Here is a 12,193-nt window from a genome sequence, read left to right on the forward strand (position 1 = left end):
AGTCGTTATTAGAACAAATGTGTGCTTTTATCTGCTGGTTTTGTCGTGTGGTAGAGTACAGTGACCCTAGTGCTATTGTAGTTTTATACCCTAATGATCTACACAGGTAACATTTAAGTATACATTACATTTCCTTGCTGAAGCACTAGTCCTTATAATAAGAAAGTTCTGTCATTGAGTGTTGTAATATAAATACAGTTTAATTAATGTACCAGGGTATTAAAACAAATAAATTGGAGAGAGAGAACAGCAATATTTAATATTGAAGTCAAAATTAACTCTTCACTCATATGACTCAATGATAATGAAGCATCAAGACATACAACTGCATTGTGCTGTAATTGCAATGTAGATATGTGGAGTCATGAAGTATAAGCAGTGTGACTGTGGCATTGGCAAAAGAAAACAATAGTAACTGCTAAATCATTTTGATCATTATGGCTCAGATTTCAGGAACTGTGTAATAAATAAGCTAATAAAAGTTAGTTTTATGCAATCAGCTACTCCTAAATAAAAAATAGGTTGACTTTCTTGCTCACCGTATGTGAGAACTGGATAAACTTTGTGTAAATATTCCTAGTTGGGAAAACATCACTACTGTTATGACTCAAAAGATTGATTTGGGAGCAATCCTTCCTATTCTCCCTTCACCAGTGAAAGCAAGCATGTGTCTGAATGGTTGTGTAGTTACAGCTGGGAGACCTATAGCTATTTACGTTAGAGGAGTGCCCGCAGGGTACGGCTTCATTTAGGGCCACATTGTGTTATGCATAATGAGAGACAGTCCAAGCCTTAAACATTTTACAATGTAAAAAGACTGGGCAGACGATGATGGGCCATATCATAGAATGCTGAGTGTTTCCCACAAGTGCTGAGTACGTCTGGTTTCCAGTGAAGCCAATGGGAGTTAAGGCTGCTTAGCACCTCTCTCGGTACCATTCAGTCTGCTCTGTCAAGCCTGTAGAAACATTAAAAAGAAAATATCAACTAAAATAATAAAGAATGAGCAATTCCCACTAGTTTCGTAGCATTTGCAAAGGAGAAAAAGCCTTAAAATAAATGCTAGCCATTTGGAAATTGTGGTAGTTGGAAATAAAACAGAATTTCTCTTGTGGGCCAGGTTTTGTTAGGATGTCTCGGGAAGGCATCATGCACCAAATTGAAACTGGACCATTTCCACTAGATCAATATTACTGACAAGCCATGCTCTGAGCAGAGTTGTCATCAAGAACTTATGCTGGGAGAAATTTATAAATTCTGAAAAACAGCAGCTTTCGAAGTGTTGAATGTCCTTTCAAGTGCATGACAGTCTAGAAAGATGATGAAAGAGAAAATCTGATAAGGGAAGGAGAGGCAAATGGCAAGAAGGAAAAAATCATGGAAAAAAAGACAGACCAACAATTAGTGCCAGAGATGCAACACATTTATTCCTTCTTACTCCCAGCTTGTAGTAAGGTTATAGGTAAGAATAACCAATGTCTGCATGCTCCAGTGCTTTCAGAGCTGGGTGCAGGCAGAGTAAGGCAGACCTGCAGCACAGGTGTACGGAGCCCAGCGTTTGGCATGTTTCATTACACCACAGTGGTGCAGCAGTGCTCCTTGTGCAGGCCAGCGTCAGTCGGTGCAAAGATGCTGCAGTCAGCGGCAGTATGCCAGCTAAGTGGCCTGGGAAGCTGGCCTTATTTTTCCTATAATAAATACCGCCTCTGTTGGGGTTATTTTTGTTGTCATTACTACAGTCAGCATTACAGCTTCTGGCAGCTGTTGTGGGAGGCGAAAAGAAGGCCATCCATATGGTGCTGCCTATCGTATCCAAGGTGTCTTGCATTTGGGAAGATTCTTACAAATGTCAGTGGTGGGTCATTTAAGGCCTGATTTTATTTCAGCAGAGTCAGTGGGGATTTTGGTATTTATTAGTAGGAGCAGAAAGAGAACCTTAATTCCTGGTAATTCTGTTTGTATTACATTAAACACAGTGTGTCACAGATGTGCATGGTATACTGTGAAAAACACAGGGTCATATGCTGCTGTCACCTGCTCTCCCGCAACAGTGGGACTGAAGCCAGAGCAGACCGGCAGGCAGGCAGGCCACTGTTTCAGGCCACCAATTTTACTTTTTCCATCTCCTGTGAGAGAAAAAAAAATTCTGGGGAAGTAGATGTGATTCAGTAAACTTACTTATGCCACCTCCAGTCTCGCTGCTGGTGAGCTCTTGAGATGCTGAGATTATCACTTGGTCAGATGCGATGTTAGTTACTGTGTGTATCATAAGGTCTGGAGCAGAATGATAGACACGCAAAGTGAAAGGGAAGGCATTTAGACAGAGGTGGAATCAAGGGGAGGACAGGCAGGAAAACAGAAAATAAGTAAGAATCAGGATATCAGAAAAAGAACAGGATCACAAAGCATGAAGAAGGAATACCGGGTGGGAAAACAGATCCCAAAATGGGTCCTGTTAATTCCAGCTGAGTCACTCTTCTTTGACCCAAATGCAGTGTCTCCTCCCCGCTGTGCACTGGCTCCAGCGAGCACTGGGTACTACTCTGAGGACATGGCCAACTACTGCTAGGCAGGAATGTCTGCTTTCTTACCACTTTTATAGCTCACTGTTAGGACCTCAGTAGCTGATTACATCAGCTTAGATGGGCAGTGATCTGGGGAGATGCTGAAGTAAAGACATAGCAAGTAAAACCATTGCTGAGGTGGAGAGTAGCAAAGAAATTTGGAAATCCTGATGCAGAATGCCTAAGTCCCTGTGTGCTTCCACTTACATAACTCGCCTGCCGTACAACGTGCCAGCCCTGGCACTCGATGCTGCCACACTGGCCTGGTTTGACCACGGCATAGAGTATATTTTCATTTGGTGTTTGCTTACAATGTGCCTCGTTGTTCTGCAGTGTTGACCTGAACATGCCAAAGCAGTCGCTGTTTGTGAAGTGATTAAGCTGCACTTAATCTAGGCACTGCTCTAGCCCAACAGGCTCTGCTAAAATTGATTTCTGCGTCCGAGCTGCTTGCACCTGCTAGAACAGGACTCATGTCTGGGCAGCTTCTTGGCTATACTGTCAGGAATGCAAGGACACCTAGAGCATCATGGATGGAGGATACCTGTGACACTGGGGTGGGATGTGTTTTGATGGATGGAGCCAATCCCCTGAACTCAGAGCTACTTCCTTCTTCATCACCTTGCGACAGCTAGAGGTACCACCTGATTTCAACAAATGAGTTTGTTGACAGAGTTATCCATAAGTGGCAATATTTATTGTATGATAAATCTGTTTCCTCTGATGAGTTTATTTAATAAGAAGCCAAGTATCAGCTGAGTCTGATTACATTCCTGATGCTTTCTCAGAGCCTTGGCAAGTAGAGCAAGGACCAATGCATGTTACTTTTCAGCTTTGTTCCTTTTGCCAATACTTAGAGCATGGTGTAAGTACCATTCACACACTCCCAGGGCTGGCAGATCTGGCTGTTCACACCTTCATGGTCAGCAAGAAGATTGTTTCCATAAACTGAGTATGTGCAAGCAGAGGCCATGCACACAGAGACAGCAGCCACGGTCCGTTCCACATGTTTCAGTTGTCAGCCTCTTACTTCCCAAAGCACATGTGGATATAGGGAGGTGTGGTACTAGTGCATAATCTGCTGAATGAATGTAAAGCACTAACATCCTTGTGTGTTAGTGCCACTAAACAGATTTCTAATTAGAACATCTGTAAGTGCACTGTCACCATTTCTGGAGCCAGTCTTATTTTATTAAGGTCAATGGCCAAGCTCCAAATTTATTTGTTTTATTTAGCTTCTGGGGAGCTGGGTCTGTCCCTGGGCGAGTCATTAGTCTTCCTGTATCTCTGCTCTCAATGGGCAAAAATTAACATGTTAGTAATGGCTTTGTCATCATCGTTATTTTTGTATGCTACAAGGTCTGTAAGAAGACATAATGTCTTTTATTAGACTGAACAAGTAGGAGAAAAGCTAACTTAATTTGACTTGGCTTCAGTTGTAATGGCGCATCTTTTGGTTGTTTAGACTGCCAATTGAACAGGGCATGATTAACGTCTTTGTGGGAGTGAGCTGAGTGCCTTTTACATAAAAGTTTTACTTTCTGAATGCGCAGTCATGATTCTGATAAAGCTGAGTTATGATCTTAGTAACACATAAGCACAACTCATCCCAGGATTCCCAGTGAAAACAGACCCATATGCCACTGCCCTACTTCTCCACTGATGCATCCAGCCTGGTTTGTTGACTTTGTCTCTTTCTGTTCCTGCTCCTTCTTCATACATCGGCAGCTTCATAAAGGCTGAACATGTAATTTGCAGAATTGATGCCTCTTGTCTAGTATCAGGGAGGGATTTTGTAAATGCCTCTGCACATTTCTTTCTAATGTCTCATCTGAAAACATCATCTCTGCCTACGATTTATACCCGCCGTGCTGCACTGCTGCCTACAAGGATTGTTCAAACTGCCCCTAAGGTGAAAAAGTCTGGGGTCACAGCACTGGTGGAGAGCACCCAGGGCACTGACTCCACTGCTGCCACCTAAGCCTGTGATTAAAGCTGTGCAGGAGATGGAAGCTTTTATGATAGGTTTTGGCATCGTGAAATACTACTGTTCTTCTGTGTTGCAGGTGAGTAGTTTTCCATGAAGAATATGGCTTATGGATGTCTGGGGTCCACTAAAACATTTTATTTCAAGCACTTAAAAGCTAGATTTCTTTACAGTGTAGAAAATCTAAAAGCTGAAATGACAATCTGAAAACTAAGTTCTGTGACTCTGGCCAGATCTGGTAAACCTTTCAGCATTGATGGAAAACAAAATATTCCAGCTGATGTTGACTTTATTCACATCTTGCTGATCAGCTTTTCTTGCAAAGCATTATGAGAAATATTCAGAGTTTTTATGAGAAAAATTCAGAGATTTGTCAGAACACATGTACAAGGCCAGCCTGCAGCTTGCTCTGAGCTGTCTGCTCGGGGTGCTACTCCCGTTGGCTCTCCAGGAGAGGAACAGTGTCCTCTGGCTGTGGCTGAGTATTTGCTGCAGAGGTAGCAGAGGAACAGCTCTTGGCTGGGGAAATGGGGAACCCTCTCAGTGTAGGCCATTTTAAACTTACTCATGACAAGTATTGGGTTGCCATGTCTAGAATGTGTAACTACCTTGTTACAGTAATTAAAATATACATTTTTCCATACCTGAAATGTTACAGACATTCGTAGCATATTTATTGGGAATAAATATAGCAAAGCTGTGCTGAGCTCTTTAGCTCAAAGAACTTCAGGTGGAAGCCTGGTGAAAGCCATTCCATGTTTTGGTTGAGATTTTTTTTTTTTTTTTTTTCACCAGGGACATAATCTTTCTTTCCCAGGAAAGACATGGTCTTTCTAAAGCTGTAGGCAGGCAAAGGCAACACTGTTAAGTTGGATGTTTAACAGAAGGTGGATTCTAATGCTGGAGCTGTGAGCTTCCCGAGCACAACCCTCACCTCTCCCGTGCATTTGGAACTGCTGTGGGTACCGTGGGCACGACCCTGGGCACATCAGCCTTTCTTTTTAGCCCCCAGACTGACAGAAAGGGTCCCCTCTTGCCCTAACAAAGTTAAATAAACTCATATATAGAATACATTAAAGATGATAATATGCTGTTCACTCATCCCTCTGTGTCTGTCTTTACTGATTTGTTCGGAGAAGGTCCTGCACCAACGCTGGGGCTGTATGTGACCAGCTCACCTTCCTGCACGGCGGTGGAAGAGCCGATCAGCCAGCGTGCAGCCCTCAGCCAGGGGAAGCAGAAAAAAACCCAGTTGCCAGCACTTCCACCACATAAGATACAAGATTTATTGACTATTTCCTCCTATAGCACAACAATCTTCCCTTCTGCCAGAACATCTCCGAGACCGATCTTTCCTTAGGCTACGTATATCACCCCAACGACATTGTTTCCAAGATCAGCTCAACTCATACTAGTTATAGCTCAACTATATATAATATAGATAGCTCAACTGTGTGCAAAACAAACCAGATTTGGGTCTACTTTCATTACCTTTTGTGAGTGTGCACATGACATAATTTAAATAAGCTTATCCTACTCAGAATGAAAAAAACATTCCTACCACAGTTTAGGTAAACCAAGCAATTATTCTGTTACTAAGTGTAATTAATGCCTAATGATTTGCTTTGATTAATAGGACAATCAGCATCTGCTCTTAGAAACAGGGATTAGTAACCCAAGCTGTCTTTAATATTAGAAGGTAGGGGGTCCTTTTGTACTTAAATCTATTTTTCCACATTCATCTCAAAGCAGGAAAGAAAAGCCCTGTGCTATATTATTCTGTAAGCAGGATAAAGGGAAGGTAGTACAGTTTTTTAAGAATATAGAGAAAACTTTATAAAGTCTTCATGAATTTGTGTTTTTGAATGAAATCCACGCTTCTCCATCCTTTAAGAAAGAAATTACTTTCATCTAATTCCCTGACAATTTTTACAGGCAAAATTACAGCCAAAGTATTTAAGATTTTGCATCTCCTAGGCAGTAGAGGCATCTGGAAGCAGCAATGGAATGGCATTTTTCAGAGATGGTAGTAATTTTTCTGAATCTCCTGATTAGTTTCTCTCTCTTTTTTTTTTTTTTTTTTTTTGTTGTTGTTGCACTGAGTGGCTGAAGAGTTACAACATACAACGAAGCTGCAAGGCTAATCATTCTTTATCATCTCCTATTGATCCTAAAGATAGAGATGGAGTGCAGTTAGAGGCAAACACTAATCCAATCATATAACAGACATCCCCATATGGTTAGTCACCGGCTTTGCCTTAAGCCAATCAATAATCACTTTGATGAAGAAAAATAAATTTGGTGTTTTTTTTTTTTTTGTTGAAAGGTTGGTTAGTTGTCAGTCATTTGGCCTCCGAGTGCTGCATCTACCAAGTGATACGCAGGTGTTTCAGACACTTCAGCATCCATTCAAAAATAGCGCTTGCAATGGCTGGCAGATAACCAAGGAAATGGTTGTTGTTACTGGGATTACTACAGAGCCAAGGGCAGAATTAACTTGAGCCCCACATCTTGCTTCTAAAAGCCTTCCAAAGTGACTAAACACCTTGCAAATGAGTTGGGCTTTCATTGTAATAGCAACAAAAAATGTTGCTGAAGAGATGATGTCAGCGCAAGCCATTGAACGCAGGAGGTGTGTGATGTAGGCTCACCTGGAGGCTTTTGTTCTCGGAATGGAGAGCGAGTCCCTCATAGGCACCTGGTAAGCACTTGGTTCCTTCTGTTCATGCACGCTTTCACCGAAATGTTAATCTGCTGTGATACATGCAGTGCTGAATGTACAGAAGAGACACCATAAGCACTGACATTTCACATGGCTCTACTGCAGCCCCTCTCCGAGTTGCTTTGGTCGAGGGCAGACTCCTGCGCGTGGTCTCAGGCTGTGCACATGTCCTCTGTACCCCTTCCTCTCTGCACAGAAACTGTATTTCAGATTCCCTCGCATAGGAATTTGTGCTGTAATTGCAGAGGGACTCTGGCAGGTCAGGACTGATGGTGAAGGATGATGGCTGATGATTAAACATTCACTGTGTGTGCAGTTTAATCCAGTGAATAATTCTGTAATACCAAATACTCAATAGTCACAACAAACTGCCTTTGACCACACGGCAGCTGCAAGAAAAGCAATGCAATAAATTTAAATAACAACATCAAGCACCTGGACACATAAAGGAAGTAAGACATGCTGTGAGATGCCATACTTCCCATGTATTAATTAAATACATTGTATACTGAAAATTATCTCTTCCCTTGGATTTATTTCCTCTTAGCTTGTATCTTTACTTATATTGACTGCCTATTTCGTAAACCTGCATCAATTACAAGCTTAAGTTTTAATTAACTTCATCACCTTTTTTTCTTTCTTTCTAATTATTGTGGCTTTACCATGCCTTGTGGGTGTGCGTTCCCTCCTGTGGCTTATCATGGTGCTGTAATTCAGGGTTTTATTTCACCTTCTGGAATCCAAGCTCTCTTGTCATCTTCTCTTGTCCTTCTGGAGGCCCAGAGGCATGATAACTAAAGCAGGACATTTCCTCTTGTATCTTCCATTAGAACCATGTCTTCATGGTCTGTCTGTAATATTTGAAAGCTAATAGGTGAGTAATCAGATCCTCTTTGCTGTTGTGCAAATCCCAGCTCGAAGCGTTACTTGTTATAACGTACATTGTGGACACGTCTTGGAACTTCAGGACGAAGCAGGAGCTGTGCAAGCACAGTCCCTGCACTATGGAACACGGCCAGGCCTGCCTACTCTTAGCCTACTTCACGTGGGTTGCATTACAATATGCAGCCAGTTCTGAACTGGATGGTGTCGAGGTACTTGAGCAGACTCAGGAAGAGTAGATCAGCGGTTTTGTGACTCCACACTAGACCCTCTCCATCTAGATTGCTTGCACAGTGCCCAAATGCAGAAGTGATTTATCTGCAAGCTGGATAAGCTGCCAGGGGATAATGGCAAGGAAACAAAGAACACTTGGAGTCCATAATGAAGCACTGACATTTATAGTTACTTTCCTCCAGCAGGTCTTTAAAATAGGGAATCTAAATACTAGCAGGTACCAAGCACTCAAGATGTCAGAATTTATTAGTGAAAGTTCTTTCTAAGCCAGTACATGTACTGCACGCAAAGTAGGAACCCATCAAAAATAACCTGCCTAAAAGATGCTCAAAATCCAGCTTCTGGGCAAAATCTTTCCCAATATGTATTCTCCAGCTGGAGGATGAGGACCACTTTGGTACATGTTTTCCGATAGGCCCCTGCATTCCTCATGGCACTGTGGTACATTTTTTTACCTTTGCTTGTAATTAAAGCTGCGGTTTGATTGGTCTTGACAGCAGTTTGAAGTGGTTTTTTTGTTCAACAATGTCACCAGGAAGTATATTAATGGAGAGATGCCAAAGGTATTAAAAGCTACAGAGTCCCATGCTACAATGGAGATACATTGTTGTGTTTATTCCAGTGCAATCTTTGCAATATAAAAGCAAAGGCAAAACATCTCCTGTGTTTCTTTCCTCCCTTGAATTCCATCTTTGACCACCCTATTCTCTTTGCAGATTGGTGAGCGGCAGTTGCTAAATATATGCATAATAGTGAAAACCACTACATAATACACTGCATTGAAAAAGAGTCCTGCAAGGCTTCTGGGTCAAGGGAAGGAATATCTCTTTCTTTCCTAGTTATCTTACCTTCCCATTTGTCTCCTTTCTGTTTATGAAAGAGCTGATGGGGAAGGTCTCCAGCTGATGAAGCTATTCAGAAAAAGACCTGACATTTTGAATCAAAATTCAGGCTGCCTCCAAACGTCGTATCCCCAGTGCAATCAAACAATAATCAAAGTATAATGAAATTCATATTTACTCTGAAACAGACTGCATACAGGTGTTTGATTTAAGAAACCCCAGATAATTGCTTTAGAAAGGAAAACTGTGACAAATGGGGGCGAAATGGATAATTGAGGTACAGCATGAAAAAAAGTAATGCTTGAATCTATGGGAGGAAGAGACAAGAGCCAACTGTCTCAGCACAGATGTTTGCACTCTTAATCTATAGAGGAATGCATAGACGCACGGGGTCAAAGGCTTGGAAAGGGACCCCCGTTTCACCGAAGTCCACCCCTGGCATCACAGGCAGGTTGGGGACAGACCTCAGGCTCAGACAGACGCACAGCACAGCACACACGCCAGTCCCTGCGTGCCTCCCTGACATCGATAGCAATTTTAACACCTCTAGTGTGTTAAATTAACACCTTCAGTGTGTTTAACACCTTTATTGTGTGTCAGTGAGAACTTAGGTGACGCTGGGGAGAAGATTTTACCCTGTGCTATGGGTAAATGTAAAAAATTGTAGCCCTAAACCAATGGCACATGTCCATCTGATTTATGGCACAAATTCCTTCTTGACCCCAAGCCTGTCACCAGTTTAACCCTGACTTTTTGATCAATCACCCACCACTTGAGAGGTTTCTTGGGATCAGCAGAAGCACCAACTTAACTCACATGAAAATCCATCCACGTGTGGGTGTTTTGGAAGAGGCTGGAGAAAAGCAACTCCAAACCCCAAACTGGGAATTATGGGTGAAAACCAAATCCTCCAAGTCTTGTAACTGGTCAGAATTAGCCTCAAAGAGCGCGCAAAACAGAGAAGCGCTTTGGTATTTGGATGAGGGTACTGAAACCGAAATGTTGAAGACCTTACACAGAAGTCTGCCCTTGCCCATCGCAGGCAAATCCTTGCCTATCTCAAGCTCCAGGGAGGTGTACGAGGTAGATCAAGAAGAGTAAGGACTTGGGTACTCGGGTTAAAAGCCTTTCTTTGTGGCTTTTGGACCTGCAGATGAAGTGGTTTTGCCTGACCTGCTGATTTCATCACCTCCTTCAGGTCTTCCATAGTCCTGGTGTGGACTCTGCTGCCATGGAAATTCTCACGGACCAAGCGCTGCCCCAATCCCCCAACACTGTGGATAGAGCATCTCAGTAAGGTCTTTTTCTGGGTGACTACTTTGTCACTGTTTATTAAAGCTGCTCTTTCTAAGATGATTCCTGAGCTGTAAACCGATCCTGTTGGAGCAGCCAGGTAGGAATTACTGGCATGTGCTCAGAATTCCCAGGCAACTGTGTCAGGATGTGGCTTTGCTTGCCTTGTAAGACACGGGGGTGGGGTGCAGTCACAGAGGATAATGAAAGAGCACAAAACCAAGAAGGTGAAAAAGGCCTTTGTATGTCCTGTTTGTCACCCTTTACTCTGCCAGTTCAGGCAGCCGTGCTGCCGTTGTTAGGAGCTCTAATGCAATGAGCTGGAAGACCAAGGAGGACCGGGAGAGAAGCATTTAGGTGAAGATCCACAGTTTGCAAAGGCCCGTACGCGTCCCGCACAAGTTCACACAGTTTGCCACAACTGGTGGCCTCATGTCTTACTGGCGTAAAACATCTCCAAGCAGATTAATTCAGCAGTGGTGACAGCACCCAAGGACAGTGCAGCTGTGAGATGCTCCCTGGCCCACCGCTTAACAACCCAAAGAGTTTTGGGCGCTGCGGCAGGGTGAGCAGGGTTCCTCGGAGGGGAATTATCGCCACATATGTGAGATCTTCAGACTGTGGCTGAGACAGGTGAGTCCCAGATCAGTGGCACCTTGTGTGTGACCAGAGTAGAGTCTGCAGACTGCTGCTTAAAAGCAGTGATCTACTGGATTTCTACTGTTAAAATCCTCGTGTAAGGGTTTTGCTAAGTAGCCCAATCCAAAGGCTGGATTCTGCTCTGAGGAGTACAGACACCCAGCTCCCATCAATACCCGTTCGTGCTGCACGCATCTGCCTGTGACCTGACACCAGGACATCCCAAAGTGATAGAGCACTTCAGAATGGTTCACATGCTTCAGAGGCTGGGTAAGAAATGTTATTGAGCTAAAGACAACATCAGCAGGATTAGAACTACCCACTCTGCTTCACGGCAGAGCTGACTCCATCAGTTCTTGCCCCTTCCCTGCCTCCCAGCTACAGGTTTAAAAAGCCCAGCAAGACACATATCTTCAAAGCTTCCAGGGGCAAAACTTCCCACTGCAGCCTTCATTGCATCTCTCAGTCTCTTATTCACAAGCGCAGAATTCACTGTATAATCCACACCTACTCAGCACAAAGATCATTCTTGACACTAGAGGAAAAGTTAATGTAGGAAGAAATAAAAGAATATGTAATTGAGATTTCCCCAGAGCAGAAAGGAGTGGAGAAATCTGCCACCGCATATCATGCGTCTCACTAACAGATACATATTCATTCTGCTTAAATGTATTCTGGTAGTTCTTATGTATTCCTTGTAGTTCCTAACCATTATATCTGATCTCTTTGTTAGAGACAGAAAATGTAGACTTAATAAGATGTCAACAGACAAGGAGTATAAAGTAATTGCCCATTACGCTATAAATGTGTTATAATCATTTGCCAGAGGGAAAAAAAGTCTAATTGAATGAAAACTCTTGATGGTTTCATTATGCTTCTATTAAGAGGCAGTCAGCCCTCCCGATCCAAATACAAGGCTTGATGCTTCTTGCATTTACATCTGCAGAAAATCTGAGGCAACTGCAATGTTACTGATGGCTTTGCAGCTATGCTGAACTGGAGTAAGAGAGCTCAGAGTGGGTCCTGAGCA

The sequence above is a fragment of the Falco rusticolus genome, chromosome 7, assembly GCF_015220075.1.
Source record: "Falco rusticolus isolate bFalRus1 chromosome 7, bFalRus1.pri, whole genome shotgun sequence".
Taxonomy (NCBI): domain Eukaryota; kingdom Metazoa; phylum Chordata; class Aves; order Falconiformes; family Falconidae; genus Falco; species Falco rusticolus.